We start from the raw sequence: 17,012 nt of genomic DNA, 5'->3' as shown, positions 1-17,012 counted from the left end.
GATCCACAAAGCACTTACCTAGAAATTTTGAGCGGTGTAACTTAAATCCGGCCGGCGCAAGGCGTTCCTCTTCTCCAGGGGGCGATTCCCATTTAAATGAGGCGCGCTCCCGCGCCGGCCGTACTGCGCATGCTCGTGACGACATTTTCCCGACGTGCATAGCGCGAAATTACGTTATGTCGGGCTTTGTGGATTGCGACGGGACAATAAAGTTGCGTCGGGTAAAAAAAAAGATACGGCGCCAAAAAAAAAAATGTAAAATTAAAAAAAAATCACGTCGCTAGCAAGAAAGGTCTGTTTTTACAAGGTGTAAACAGTTTACACCTTGTAAAAGCAGCCCTAATTTTGCGTTTGCAAAATAAAACTTACGGAGAAAAAACGAAGCTGAAAAGCTTCATGGATCTCCGTAAGTCCTAATTTGCATACCCGAGGCGGCATTTCGACGCAAAATGCCCCCAGCGACGGATGTGGTACTGCATCCTAAGATCCGACAGTGTAATTCAATTACACATGTCGCATCTTCGTCCTAACTATGGGAAACTGATTCTGTGGATCAGTTCCATAGTTAGGACTAGAGATACGACGGCGTAACAGCAGTTACTCCGTCGTATCTCTTTTGAGGATTAGGCCCTAAGTACCCTGACTTGTATCTTAATGCAGAATTCTGTAAAATCAGTGAGCCAATCACACAAGCAGGAAATGACATTTCTGGGGACATTCTGTACATCACCTCCAGGTAGCCATATCGCTTTGAGTTTTTCAAAAGGTTGCAGATTGAAAAGGAAAGGTAATTGTTAAAGCGGGGGTTCACCCTATATAAAAAAAAAAAAAAATTCCTCTAGCATTAAATTCGGCATAGTAGCGCGAGCTACAGTATGCCTATCTGTATTTTTTTATCCCCGTACTCACTGTGCTATTGTACATTGAATATTCCGGGGAATGGGCGTTCCTATGGAGAGAGAAGGTGATTGACGGCCGGCCCTGGCACGTCACGCTTCTCCGGAAATAGCCGAAATAGGCTTGGCTCTTCACGGCGCCTGCGCATAGCCTGTGCGCAGGCGCCGTGAAGAGCCGAGACCTACTCTGGCTGTCTTCGGGGAGCGTGACGTGCCAGAGCCGGCCGTCAATCATCCTCCCTCTCCATAGGCACGCCCATTCCCCGCGGGAGTCGGAATCTTCAATGTACAATAGCGCAGTGAGTACGGGGATAAAAAAATACAGATAGGCATACTGTAGCTCGCGCTACGATGCCGAATGTAATGCTATACTGTTGTTAAGGAGGGTGAACCACCGCTTTAATAACATAAAATTGACTGGTTGCGCAATTGTATATGCTATATTTATTATTATTATTATTATTATTATTATTATTATTTTTATTTGCTGTTGTTTTTTCCACTAAATTGGAGTTATCTTTTAACTTCAGAAGAGTGGAGTCGAGTCACTAGTCTGTCTGTCAGAGTTGTGTAAATCTCAGGATTGGCTTAACAGAATTATAAATTATTTGACAGACAAAACAACTACCGCATATGTAATTCAACTGTGTATTTAGCTGCCAGCCTCAGGCTCTGCTTTACAGAATTCATCAATTCTGATGCCTTACATTTTTTTTATTTTTTTTTTACAAGCAGTATGCACACAAGTTTAATTGCAGTTATACTAGCACTGTGGCGGGTGTGCAAACACTGTTCGGATTAGTTCTGGAGCTGAGATAATTGTCGGAATGATCTGGGTGCAATATCACAGTGCTTGCTCTAAGGACGGTGAGAAAAGGCAACGGCGGAAGGTTAATTAGATATAACAGGCTGTGTTTGTACTTTTAATCATTTAAAAGTGTTTAGAAAACTTTTTGCTTCTAGTTTTGTAGAAAAGGAAAGCTAAAGTTGTATAGGAATGTTGTGTTAAAAAATGTTTTTAAGGTTGGTCATATCATTAGATCTGGCTTGAGCAACTGCAACAAACTTTCATTCTTTAAAGTGGAGGTTCACCCGGAAATGTACATTTTTAACCTTAGATTGAGGCTCATTTTGTGAAGGGGAATCGGGTAGTTTTTTTAAAAACGAAGCAGTACTTACCGTTTAAGAGAGCGATCTTCTCCGCCGCTTCCGGGTATGGGCTGCGGGACTGGGCGTTCCTATTTGATTGACAGGCTTCCGACAGGCTTCCGACGGTCACATCTATCGCGTCACGATTTTCCAGAAGTAGCCGCAGCCCATACCCGGAAGCGGCCGGAGAAGATCGCTCTCTAAAACGGTAAGTACTGCTTCGTTTTTAAAAAAACTACCCGATTCCCCTTGACAAAATGAGCATTAAACTAATGTTAAAAAAATTTTTTCGGGTGAACTCCCGCTTTAACTACTTTACCCCTAGGCCAATTCTGATATTATTGTAAAAATCTGCATTTACTTTTTTTGTTGCTAGAAATTTACCTAGAAACTTTATATAATTATTTTTTTAAGCAGAGCAGGGGTCTCCAAACTGTGGCTGCCAGCCGAATGCGGCACTTTGTTTGACTTTATCCGGCCCTCAGGGCACCATTCCTCCCACTGATACCAGTAATGGGGTACTATCCCTCCCACTGATACCAGTAATGGGGTACTATCCCTCCCACTGATACCAGCAATAGGGGACTATCCCTCCCACTGATACCAGCTGAGTCGGGAAGAATATCAGTTTCTAAAGTTTAGGGCAGATAGTACCCCATTGCTGGTATCAGTGGGAGGGATAGTACCCCATTGCTGGTATCAGTGGGAGGGATAGTACCCCATTGCTGGTATCAGTGGGAGAGATAGTACCCCATTGCTGGTATCAGTGGGAGAGATAGTACCCCATTGATGGTATCAGTGGGAGGGGTAGTACCCCATTTCTGGTATCAGTGGGAGGGATAGTACCCCATTTCTGGTATCAGTGGGAGGGATAGTACCCCATTGCTGGTATCAGTGGGAAGGATAGTACCCAATTTCTGGTATCAGTGGAAGGGATAGTACCCCATTTCTGGTATCAGTGGAAGGGATAGTACCCCATTGCTGGTATCAGTGGGAGGGATAGTACCCAATTTCTGGTATCAGTGGGGGGATAGTGCCCCATTGCTGGTATCAGTGGGAGGGATAGTGCCCCATTGCTGGTATCAGCGAGAGGGATAGTACCGTGAAACACTGTTTTGCTCAAATGTCGACTCCGTCTTACTCCATCCCGCCTGAGGTATGGTTGTTTTTGACCACTGCTAAGCCACAAAAGCGAGGGATCTCCCTATTTTATGACATTTTCCACCATAAACGGACCTTCGCCAAATCTGCATTTACTTTTTTTGTTGCTAGAAATTTACCTAGAAACTTTATATAATTATTTTTTTAAGCAGAGCAGGGGTCTCCAAACTGTGGCTGCCAGCCGAATGCGGCACTTTGTTTGACTTTATCCGGCCCTCAGGGCACCATTCCTCCCACTGATACCAGTAATGGGGTACTATCCCTCCCACTGATACCAGTAATGGGGTACTATCCCTCCCACTGATACCAGCAATAGGGGACTATCCCTCCCACTGATACCAGCTGAGTCGGGAAGAATATCAGTTTCTAAAGTTTAGGGCAGATAGTACCCCATTGCTGGTATCAGTGGGAGGGATAGTACCCCATTGCTGGTATCAGTGGGAGGGATAGTACCCCATTGCTGGTATCAGTGGGAGAGATAGTACCCCATTGCTGGTATCAGTGGGAGAGATAGTACCCCATTGCTGGTATCAGTGGGAGAGATAGTACCCCATTGCTGGTATCAGTGGGAGAGATAGTACCCCATTGATGGTATCAGTGGGAGGGGTAGTACCCCATTTCTGGTATCAGTGGGAGGGATAGTACCCCATTTCTGGTATCAGTGGGAGGGATAGTACCCCATTGCTGGTATCAGTGGGAGGGATAGTACCCCATTGCTGGTATCAGTGGGAAGGATAGTACCCAATTTCTGGTATCAGTGGAAGGGATAGTACCCCATTTCTGGTATCAGTGGAAGGGATAGTACCCCATTGCTGGTATCAGTGGGAGGGATAGTACCCAATTTCTGGTATCAGTGGGGGGATAGTGCCCCATTGCTGGTATCAGTGGGAGGGATAGTGCCCCATTGCTGGTATCAGCGAGAGGGATAGTACCGTGAAACACTGTTTTGCTCAAATGTCGACTCCGTCTTACTCCATCCCGCCTGAGGTATGGTTGTTTTTGACCACTGCTAAGCCACAAAAGCGAGGGATCTCCCTATTTTATGACATTTTCCACCATAAACGGACCTTCGCCAAATCAAAACCTCACCTCCACTGGGATGCGGATCTGGGACATACCTTTTCCGAGTCACAGTGGCGAACAGCCCTTCGCTCAATATACAAATCCACTAAAAACTCTGCCTTTTGGGAACTGGCGCAAAAGATATCGCTTAGGTGGTATCTTACCCCGGCGAGAATCGCAAACTTTAGCCCTTCCACCCCTGACGTTTGCTGGAGATGCAATAAGCACAGAGGCGACCTATTGCATATTCTCTGGACGTGCCCGCTCATCCAACCTTATTGGAAGATGATATTCCGCATCATAACGGATATTTCTCAAAACTTGGTGCCCCCAACACCTGCTTTGGCTTTATTAAACTTGATGATAGAGGACGTTCCTACGCCCTACAGAGTGGTAGTGACTAATATTCTCCTGTCAGCCAGACTATCCATTACGAGACTTTGGAAAACCACACACGTCCCGACCGTTGAACTCACCCTAGATCAGGTGAACACACACCAAAACTACGAATTAATGCTGGCATCCAGTGAGGGCAAATACCAGCAGAAGCTGGATGTATGGCAACCTTGGTCTCAATGGTCCAAAGCAGTGGTATATCTGTGAATAAGTCATATTAATCGGTGTGTCATGTAGACTTGTTATTGAACTGAAATGCACTCTATTTCTGCCTCATTTACTTTCAAAGCTGGTAGAACCTTTAGTGAAGTGTACATATTCTTGAAAAATTTAACTGTTTTATTGAGCTACTTTACAAATTTTTACAAACCATCTATGCATCAATCTATAGTCATAACGTAATTGCTGAATGCTATATTCTTCTTTCTGTACTTTTGAAAAAATTTCAATAAAAACCATTGTTTAAAAAAAAAAGAGAGGGATAGTACCTCATTGCTGGTATCAGTGGGAGGGGTAGTACCCCATTTCTGGTATAAGTGGGAGGGGTAGTACCCCATTGCTGGTATCAGCGAGAGTGATAGTACCCTATTGCTGGTATTAGTGGGAGGGATAGTACCCTATTGCTGGTATCAGTGGGAGGGATAGTACCCCATTGCTGGTATCAGTGGGAGGCATAGTACCCCATTGCTGGTATCAGTGGGAGGGATAGTACCCCATTGCTGGTATCAGTGGGAAGGATAGTACCCAATTTCTGGTATCAGTGGAAGGGATAGTACCCCATTTCTGGTATCAGTGGGAGGGGTAGTACCCCATTGCTGGTATCAGTGGGAGGGGTAGTACCCCATTGCTGGTATCAGCGAGAGGGATAGTACCCTATTGCTGGTATTAGTGGGATGGATAGTGCCCCATTGCTGGTATCAGTGGGAGGGATAGTATCCTATTGCTGGCATCAGTGGGATGAATAGTACCCCATTGCTGGTATCAGTGGGAGGAAAAGAACAAAAAATTGTGTAACTGTTTTATTGAGCTACTTTACAAATTTTTACGAACCATCTATGCATCAATCTATAGTCATAACGTAATTGCTGAATGCTATATTCTTCTTTCTGTACTTTTGAAAAAATTTCAATAAAAACCATTGTTTAAAAAAAAAAGAGAGGGATAGTACCCCATTGCTGGTATCAGTGGGAGGGGTAGTACCCCATTTCTGGTATAAGTGGGAGGGGTAGTACCCCATTGCTGGTATCAGCGAGAGTGATAGTACCCTATTGCTGGTATTAGTGGGAGGGATAGTACCCTATTGCTGGTATCAGTGGGAGGGATAGTACCCCATTGCTGGTATCAGTGGGAGGCATAGTACCCCATTGCTGGTATCAGTGGGAGGGATAGTACCCCATTGCTGGTATCAGTGGGAAGGATAGTACCCAATTTCTGGTATCAGTGGAAGGGATAGTACCCCGTTTCTGGTATCAGTGGGAGGGGTAGTACCCCATTTCTGGTATCAGTGGGAGGGGTAGTACCCCATTGCTGGTATCAGTGGGAGGGATAGTACCCCCATTGCTGGTATCAGCGAGAGGGATAGTACCCTATTGCTGGTATTAGTGGGATGGATAGTGCCCCATTGCTGGTATCAGTGGGAGGGATACTGTAGTATCCTATTGCTGGCATCAGTGGGATGAATAGTACCCCATTGCTGGTATCAGTGGGAGGAAAAGAACAAAAAATTGTTCATTACTGCAATACACCACAGCTGACAGGTGTAAATGGGCCCTAGGCGCTTGTGTGCACCATTCTCCAGTTATCTAAAAAAATATATATATATATTTTATTCATAAAATCAGCTCACACCTTTGAATGCTCAGCAATTCCATCGTGCTACACTTGATGATCGCACATAAATGAGATAATAAGTGACCGTTACAAGTACCATACAGGGGAAAGCATTACACAATCATCTGCAGATTACATAAGAAGCAAGGGAGGCAGTGAAGATCGGGAATAAATATAACATAATTAACAAGGGGCCCAAGACAAACAGCAATATTTACTGTCTCTGCGGCTGTCTGCTGAACTCCGAGTTCCATTAAATCAGGGGAAAATGAGACTGTAAGATACAAGGCAATTTTACAGAAAACAAATGACACAAATAAGTTTGTCCAGGGCACGGTCAGAGACAGTTTCTTATATAATGCCAATTGTTGCATAGTTCTTTCAGTAGACACATCGTTCCAAGTGAAAATAGGCAAGTTCAGACTAGGTGAGTCGTGTTATTCTCCACAAATACAAAGGGTACTCTCTGTGCATTTAAAACTAAATTGAAAAACTCAACTTTTGCAAAAAAAAAAAAAAAGATACACTTCAGGTCTGGAGGATCACTGCAATATTGTATTCTTGTAAGTGTACGTGCTTTAAATGCTCTATGAGGTTTGTAAACACCTAACCATCACACTTTTATGAGCTTGTTGGAAATTTTGCTACAAAATAATAATGGAGTTGCCCCCCCCCCCCCATTTAATCCCCACATTTAAAGTGACACTAAAGCTTTGAATTGTTTTCTTTTTTAAATAACAAACATGTCATACCTCCACTGTGCAGCTTGTTTCAGCAGTTGCCCTGAACACCGACTTCTGGGGTCACTCCGCGGCTCTCACGGCTCCTCCTCTCTTCAGATAACCCCCTAGGAGAAGCCTGGGGGTTACCTTGCGGGCATGCTCCTAAATCATTCATTCAGTGTTCATAGCCGCCGAATGAATGACTTGGCCCCACCCCCGGAACCCGCACCATTGGATTTTTATTGACAGCAGAGGGAGCCAATGGTTGTTCTGCTGTCAATCTATCCATTCAAGAGCCGGGACCCCGTGGAGAGAGGGACGGCGTGTCCCCGCTGAGGGAGATTCGGGGCTCAGGTAAGTAAAACGGGGGGGGCGGTCACTGCTAGGTATGACAAGGAGGGGTGTAATGGCGCTTGCAACAGGATCTAATTAAAACTAAATATCAATAACGATTTCCATAATGTGAATAAGTTGTCAGGAAAATGTGCTCCACTGGTTCCTGTGTAAAATGTGTTCCACTCTGAATAAAATCATATACCCACCCAACATTAACTGAGTAATGTGGAGAGTAATAAGAGTGGATAAATGATGATAAAAAAGACAAATGTGCCAGTGACCCGCACAATATTAATAGCGAGTGATCTGGAATCGTTCAGATAAAATTAACAAGCAGTAGCTATCTTCATAAACATATAACATATATAGTGCAAATATGCAAATGAGCTCAAACCAATCCAAAGTGCATAGTGCAATAAATGAATAATATCCATAAAAGTGAAAAAAACATCAAAAAGTGGAAGAAATATAAATAATAAAATTCCAATCCATGCATAAAAGTGAAAAAAAATTCAATCCATAAATGACTGCAGTGAAAAATGTCCCATATAATTCACCAAGGAATTAAAAAAAAAAAAATATATCAAGAAATGTCAATATAAAAAAATATATATATATAAAATATATATATATATATATATATATATATATATATATATATATATATATATATATATATATATATATATATATATATATATATATAAACGTGTCCAGTGCAATGATAACGTGAAGATGAAAAACAATCCAATCCAATAGTCAAGAACGCAATATCAAGCAAAGAATGAATGAATATAAAGTGCATCTGTGCTTCACTTCTATTAAGATTCCATGATGAGTGCTTCAGTGCAAAGTAAAAAACGTGCTTCCAAAATGACAGACTCCAAACCTTTCCACAGTGCAGTAGTGAAGATGGAAATAGTTAATACAAGCCCCTTACCTTGAAGCGGCTTGTATGTAAGCCTTATAACATGTAAATGAAGGATGTCCCACAGCCAGCCTGCCATTCTTACACTGCATAAACAGAGACCTGATCCCAGCAATGGCACTCAAAAAGAACACAAGGAGGCTTCCATAGCGTAAGACCATTCACAAGTTAATGAGTAAAAACAGTTAAAACACTTACAGACAGAGCTGTATAAACAGCGTGTAGTATGATCGGGTCTCCGCTCTGCGGCTGCGAGCGGATGAAGTCACCAGCAATCCTCCTCTTCCTCACGCGTATCGGAACAAACACACGTTATTTAATCATAGGATAGGCGTCACTGCTAGGTGTTTTTTCACCTTAATGCATAGGATGCATTAAAGGGGTTGTAAAGTGTAACGGTATGGCCTGTGGGACCCAGAGGCTCTTGAAGCATACGGGGTACTCCTGTGTCAGCTTCACCAATGACTCTTGCGTCTACGGTCATCCTATGTCCACTAGGGGCATAGGATGACTGAGAACTGATATCATGGTTTACATGGGACAGTAATGATGATTCATGTATTGCAGGATATCTTGAAATATTACAAGTTGTTCATTCTGAACACAACAGGTCAATAGAGTGCCTCCTTCAATGTGGAACATATACTGTTAAGATGTTAATCACCTCCAGCTACCTGGCTGTAGTGATGAAAATGTGCTGTGATTGCATTCTATTGTCTATTGTGTTAATTAAGCCTGGCTCCTAAGATTTTTCATGGTGCTATGCTAACTAACCCTGTATTGTGTGAAAGTTCTATTGATGCTAATATGTGTTGTGAGTTAACACACTCTAAAGGTCAGACGTCTGACTTATGTTCACTAAAGGAATGTGTATTGTGTAGCAGGTGAGAATAGCTTATCGTGGAGTCAGAAAGTCTAAGATGTGGATTGAGGGGGACTCGTTAGCACCCATTGTGAGATGTTGTGGATGGAGTGTGTCATTGTCCCTTTTCCTACTGCAGCATGTTTTGTAACTGTATATAAGAAACCTGAGTTTACCATTAAAGGGCATTCTGTTTGGAACCAGAGAACAGAGCTGTGCCTGGTTATTCTGGGGGAAATACAATGGGTCCTGTCTGCTGGATTGTGGAGTGTCGGAAGCTGTCTTGGGTTGGTGGAATGGAATATCGTAACGGCGTAAACCCCTGACCGTTACATAAAGGTAATTTTTTTTTTCACCTTAATGAATTCTATGCATTAAGGTGAAAAAACATTAGATGATGCCGGCCCCCCTGAGCCTCAGTTTTACTTACCTGACCCTTCGAAAGTCCCGCGTTCGCCCCTGTCATCCTCCTCAAGTCGAAGCCTGGCCCTTGATTGGCTGCAGTGGATGGATTGAAAGCAGCGCGGCCATTGGCTGGCGCTGCTGTCAATCACATCCAATGATGCGGCGTTCCAGGGGGCGGGGCCGAGTGGTACAGAGGCGGCTATGGCTGCAGCTGTATAACGGGAGCGCGCCCGCAACAGCTACACACCATGCAAGCTTGCATGTCTGTGTGTAGTTGTTGCAGGGAGGAGCCGCGACAGCCGCCGAGGGACCCCAGAAGACCAGGATCGGGGCCACTGTGTGCAAAACAAACTGCACAGTGGAGGTAAGTATAACATATTTGTTATTTAAAAAAAAATCATTTACAAATCCTTTAAGGTGAAAAAACACAAGGGGTTACAACCCCTTTAGGTTGTAAGCTCCTTGAGGGTAGGGACTGATGTGAATGTACAATGTATATGTAAAGCGCTGCTGAAATAAATAAATACGTGGTACAAAAGGTAATAACTGTGAGGGATGAGCTTCATGGAAGAATTAAAAGTTCAGTTGTTAGTCGGGGGTGGGACAGGCTTCCCTGAAGAGATTACTTTTCAGGGATTGCCTAAAGGTGAGCCGAGTAGGAGATGTTAGACAGATTGAGGTAGAGAGAGTTCCAGAGGATGGGAGAAGCTCTAGCATGGTCTGATAATTGTAATATTGCCTTCTGTACATAAAATTGTTTTCCAGGCACAAAAAAAGTATTACGAAGGACCCCCCAACATCAACATTTTCATCAACTGCAGATCAGTAATGCTTACAGGTCTTGTCCACCCCCCTAGCCTGAGTTATAAAAGAGAAGTCGCAAATAGATGAACTAATTTCTCTCTCTCCCCGCTCTCCTCCTATCAAATGGGCACTACAGAATACCCCATTGGCTCCTAGTAATGCTTCTCCCTCTCTCTGACGATTGATCTACAAGGACTGCAAAAGAATGATACTAAGTTAAATTCATGTACTTATGCTGCTTGCATTTCCAAAAAAATACTTTCAACAATGTATTTATAATTGAAGAGCTACATTAAATTGTGTATTTTATATCTGCCTGGGGTTTAGCTGTAAGGCCTCATTTACATAGTTGGTTGAGGGACAGTAAAAACAGGTGGTGGAGCTGTGGATTTACATTCCGCAGGCTGCCGAGCCACAAGTTAACCTAGTCATCGGCCATGATAGTACATATTGAAATTAAAATTGGAAAGAAAGCTTTGCAGTGCTGCTTGGGAAGAAGACCGGCCATTCTTTCTGAACCATGGCCCTGGAGTACATCGCTGGGCCTCTGGCAGATCGAACACCTGAATATATAATGCAGTTGTTAGTTGCCGTTGAGTCAACATCTTCTGGCAACCTTGAGAACCACTAGTTGCCAGAAGGCTGAGAATGGATTTTCCTGAGATTCAAAAAGAACACTTGCATCGGTGTTATGATAAAAATGTATACATCTTCCATCAGCTAGACATTTATATTGTCCTCCTCTTTTTCCAAATGTTACTGTCTTTTTCAATTAATACAGTTTTCTCATTCTGAAGATGACATTTAATTTTTATTAATGGAAACATTAGTGGTTTTAAATCTATAAAAAAAATGTATGCTTATTTAAATATATATATATATATATATATATGTATATATATATATATATATATATATATATATATATATATATATATATATATATATATATATATATATATACATATATATACACACATGTTTTTCTATACACGTGTATATTCCCTTTGTGTGTATTGGAACAAAACAAAAAAAGGGAGGAAAAAAGGAAACCTCCAAAAATGGTCTGGTCAAAATTCTTGGCACCCTTAACTTAATATTTGGTTGCACACCCTTTGGAAAAAAATAATTGAAATCAGTCGCTTCCTATAACCATCAATAAGCTTCGTACACCTCTCACCCCGAATTTTGGACCACTCTTCCTTTGCAAACTGCTCCATGTCTCTCTTATTGGAAGGGCGCCTTTTCCCAACAGCAATTTTAATATCTCTCCAGAGGTGTTCAATGGGATTTAGATCTGTACTCAATGCTGGCCACTTTAGAACTCTCCGGCGCTTTGTTGCCATCCATTTCTGGGTGTTTTTTTACGTATGTTTGGGGGGATTGTCCTGCTGGAAGACCCAAGATCTCGGACGCAAACCCAGCTTTCTGACACTGGGCTCTACAGTGCGACCCAAAATCCTTTGGTAATCCTCAGATTTCATTATGCCTTGCACATATTCAAGGCACCCAGTGCCAGAGGCAGAAAAACAACCCCAAAACATCATTGAATCTCCACCATATTTCACTGTAGGTACTGTGTTCTTTTCTTTGTAGGCCTCATTCCATTTTCGGTAAACAGTAGAATGATGTGCTTTACCAAAAAGCTCTATCTTGGTCTCATCTGTCCACAAGACGTTTTCCCAGAAGGATTTTGGCTTAATCAAGTACATTTTGGTAAACTGTAGTCTGGCTATTTTATGTCTCTGTGTCGGCAGTGGGGTCCTCCTGGGTCTTCTGCCATAGCGTTTCATTTCATTTAAATATCTACGGATAGTTGGCGCTGACACTGATGCTCCCTGAGCCTGCAGGACAGCTTGAATTTCTTTGGAACTTGTTTGGGGCGGCGTATCCACCATCCGGACTATCCTGCATTGCAACCTTTCATCAATTTTTCTCTTCTGTCCATGCCCAGTGAGATTAGCTACAGTGCCATGGGTTGCACACTGTGGACAAAGGCAAATCTAGATCTCTGGTGATGGACTTATAACATTGAGATTATTTTTCCACAATTTTTGTTCTCAAGTCCTCAGACAGTTCTCTTCTCCTCTTTCTGTTGCCCATGTTTAGTGTGGCACACACAGACACACAATGCAAAGACTAAGTAAACTTATTTTCTTTTTATCTGCTTTCAGGTGTTATTTTTATATTGCCCACACCTGTTACTTGCCCCAGGTAAGTTTAACCACTTGCTTACTGGGCACATATACCCCCCTCCTGCCCAGGTGAAATTTCAGCTTCCGGCACTGCGTCGCTTTAACTAACAATTGCGCGGTCGTGCGATGTGGCTCCCAAACAAAATTGACGTCCTTTTTTCCCCATAAATAGAGCTTTCTTTTGGTGGTATTTGATCGCCTGTGCGGTTTTTATTTTTTGCGCTATAAACAAAAAAGTGGGACAATTTTGAAAAAAATACAATATTTTTTACTTGTTGCTATAATAAATATCCCAATTTAAAAAAAAAAAAACATTTTTTTTCTCAGTTTAGGCCGATACGTATTCTTCTACATATTTTTAGTAAAAAAAAAAAATCGCAATAAGCGACTGGTTTGCGCAAAAGTTATAGCGCCTACAAAATAGGGGACAAAATTATTATTTTTTTATTAGAAATGGCGGCGATCTGCGATTTTTATTGGGACTGCGACGTTATGGCGGACACATTGGACACTTTTGACACATTTTTGGCGCCATTCACATTTATACTGCGATCAGTGCTATAAATATGCACTAATTACAGTATAAATGTGACTGGCATTGAAGGGGTTAACACTAGGGGGTGGGGAAGGGGTTAAATGTGTGTCCTAATATAGTGTTCTAACTGTAGGTGGAGGGGGGGTGACTGGGGGGGTGACCGATCTATGTCCCTATGTACAAGGGACACAGATCGGTCTCCTCTCCAGAGACAGCACCGCTGTCTCTGTGTAAAACGGCAATGAGAGATGATCTCATATGTTTACATATGAGATCATCTCTCATTGGCCGCACAGATCGCATCGCAAATGGCCACTCTGATTGGCCGTTCGCGGCGATCTGTAATTGGCTGTGTCCAAGGGACACGGCCAGCACAGCAGTTCCCTGCTGCGCGCTCTGGAGCGAGCGCGGGGAACGCCCAAAGGGGCAGACGTCAATTGACGTCCTGTTGGATTTTGGGATCCGCGCTGTAGCCGTCATTTGACTATAGCGCGGATCCCAGGAGGTTAAAGGAGCATCGCATGCTTGAAACAATCTTATTTATCCACAATTTTGAAAGGGTGCCAAGAATTTTGACCAGCCCATTTTTGGAGTTTTGTATGACATTATGTCCAATTTTCTTTTTTCCCTCCCTTTTTTTGTTTTGTTCCAATACACGCGAAGGGAATAAACATGTGTATAGCAAAACATGTGTTACTGCAATACTTTTCTGTGAGAAATACTTTATTTTCTGGAAAAATTTCTGGGGTGCCAACAATTACGTATATATATATATATTATTTTACTGTGCATGTGCCCTAGTTATTGATGCCTAGATGCTTAAACCAAACTTAACATCAGGAATCAGTTAACTTCACAATAATTTTATTTACTTTACTGATGCCTTTGTGGGGCCAGTTAGATAGAGATTTCCGAGGGACCAGACTTTCAAAAGATGCAAGTGGAATATGGATGTGGACTTTATTGGCAGATTTTTTGGAGAAGGAATAGGAGACTCTCCAAGCCAGTAAAGTTGCTTGCATTGTAGGAGAAGTTGTAAAAGAAAAGGTTGCCATATATCAGCAATCAGTATGTATATTAATAATAATATAAAACAAAAAACATTATATATTTTTGCATCATAAACTCAATGGTGCATCTTTACTTCAATTTTTTTTTTTATTGAAAACAATAAAAGATACAAAAGTAACCAGGATAAAAGATATCAAGAGGACACTTTTGAAAAATAGATATCTATCTGTTAAAGGCATTTCCATGAGAATAAAACCAAGTAATCAAATGTTACCAACAGAGTATTTAGGACCAAACTCTACCAACTGCAGGGAGGTTAGACTCTAGAAGCTGAGGTGTGGTTATGTATTGCTCAGTAGTACAGTGAATGTAAATAAGATGAAACATGTAACTAAACCATAAAAAGAAAGAATAGAATGGATACAAATGAATATTGAACCCTTAAACTTGAGGTCCTTCTTGTGGAGTCTACTGTAAAAATTAACCCCGACCAGCCATATTATTTACACTGGCAGGGCAAGAGAACTATGGAGTTATCATGAATCCTCTTCCCATATACAGGCATACCCCACTTTAAGTACACTCACTTTACATACACTCATGAGTAAGGACATACCCACGAGTGTATGTAAAGTGCCTTACAAGTACTGTACAGACATTTTGCAGCTGCAGTAAAAGGAGCTGAAGCTCCGAGAGCATAGCCCGCTCTATTCCAGTGTGCCCCTGACACCTCCACTACAGCCCCTGAGACCTCAACTACAGCTCCTGACCCCCTACTACACCCTAGAAGTGAAAAAAGGTATTGTTTCACTTTAAGTACATTTTTCGTTTTACATACATGCTCTGGTCCCATTGTGTACTTAAAAGTGGGGTATGCCTGTATACCCATCAGCAATAGGCTTAGAAATAAAGAACTTCCCATGGTCATCAAAGCCCCTGAGGTAAAATCCCACAGGGTTTTGAGGAATAACACCCTTAACAACATTAAACAGAAGTAGACAGTGTCAGAAATCATGAATCAGACTAAGACAGAAGTACAGTTAAATCACACTTGTTTAACCACTTCCTTACTGGGCACTTAAACCCCCTTCCTGCCCAGAGGACTTATTGCGATTTGGCACTGCGTCGCTTTAACTGACAATTGCGCGGTCGTGCGACGTGGCTCCCAAACAAAATTGACGTCCTTTTTTCACCACAAATAGAGCTTTCTTTTGGTGGTATTTGATCACCTCTGCGGTTTTTATTTTTTTGCGCTATAAACAAAAATAGAGCGACAATTTAAAAAAAAAAAAAAATTTTTACTTGTTGCTATAATAAATAGCTCAATTATTATTATTTTTTTTATCCTCAGTCTAGGCCGATACGTATTCTACATATTTTTAGTAAAAAAAAAAAATCGCAATAAGCGACTGGTTTGCGCAAAAGTTATAGCGCCTACAAAATAAGGGACAGAATTATTATTTTTTATATTTATTTTTTTACTATTAATGGCGGCGATCTGCGATTTTTATTGTGACTGCGACATTATGGCGGACACATCGGACACATTTTTGGCACCATTCACATTTATACTGCAATCAGTGCTATAAATATGCACTAATTACTTTATAAATGTGACTGGCAGGGAAGGGGTTAACACTAGGGGGTGAGGAAGGGGTTAAATGTGTGTCCTATATAGTGTTCTAACTGTGTGGAGGGAGGGGGGTGACTGGGGGAGGTGACCGATCTGTGTCTCTATGTACAAGGGACACAGATCGGTCTCCTCTCTCCCTGACAGCACTGCTGTCTGTGAGAGCCGGCAATGAGAAATGATCTCATATGTAAACAGATGAGATCATCTTTCATTGGCCGCACAGATCGCCTAGCAAACGGCCACTCCGATTGGCCATTCACGGCGATCTGTGATTGGCTGTGTCCAAGGGACACGGGCAGCACAGAAGTTCCCCGCTGCACGCTCGGGAGCACGCGCGGGGAACGCGGAAAGGGGCGAACGTCAATTGACGGCGCCTCAGAGAAGTAGTCAATAGTCATACGGCCGTCGGGAAGTGGTTAATAATAAAAATAAAAAGGTAAACAGAGTAAGCATAGTCAAAACAGCCAGAGTTCAGTAACCAGATCGGGTAGTCGGCCAAGCCAATGTCCAAAAGCCAGCGATAAAGGTAGTAGTACAGCAATCAGGATCTGTAGCCAGAAGGAACGTCAGTCAAGCAGGTCTTCAACAGGAACGCAGGAGAAAGTCTCTTGTGATGTTAACACAGGCGAAGGCAAAGAGAAAATGAACTGGAAGGCCCCATACTCACGACCAAACATGTTTGCTGAAACTGGCCCGCGGACCAGTTTCAGCAGACATGTTTGGTCGTGTGTAGTTACGAGCGTACAGAATTTCACCGTACATTTGCCCGCCGGGCCGTTTTTCAGCAGACATTTATTTCCAAACTTGTTTTAAAACCGTCCGCTCAAATCCTGTCCGAACGGACATGTTTGGTGGTGAGTACACAAAACCAACGTACAAAAACCCCGCGCATGCTCAGACTAAATGAGGCCACGGGAGCGCTCGTTCAGGTAAAACTCACGTTTGTTTGGGATATGGCACATTCGTCAATAGAAAGATTAATTCTAGCAATAGAACACTGAAGCAAACCACACAATAAACAACGCTTGATGCCGTCGTTTTATTCATTCTTCTCTTGCTATAACTAATCAGTTATTTAGCTCATGTT

The sequence above is a fragment of the Rana temporaria genome, chromosome 5, assembly GCF_905171775.1.
Source record: "Rana temporaria chromosome 5, aRanTem1.1, whole genome shotgun sequence".
NCBI lineage: Eukaryota > Metazoa > Chordata > Amphibia > Anura > Ranidae > Rana > Rana temporaria.
Note: the sequence above shows the minus strand (reverse complement) of the source record.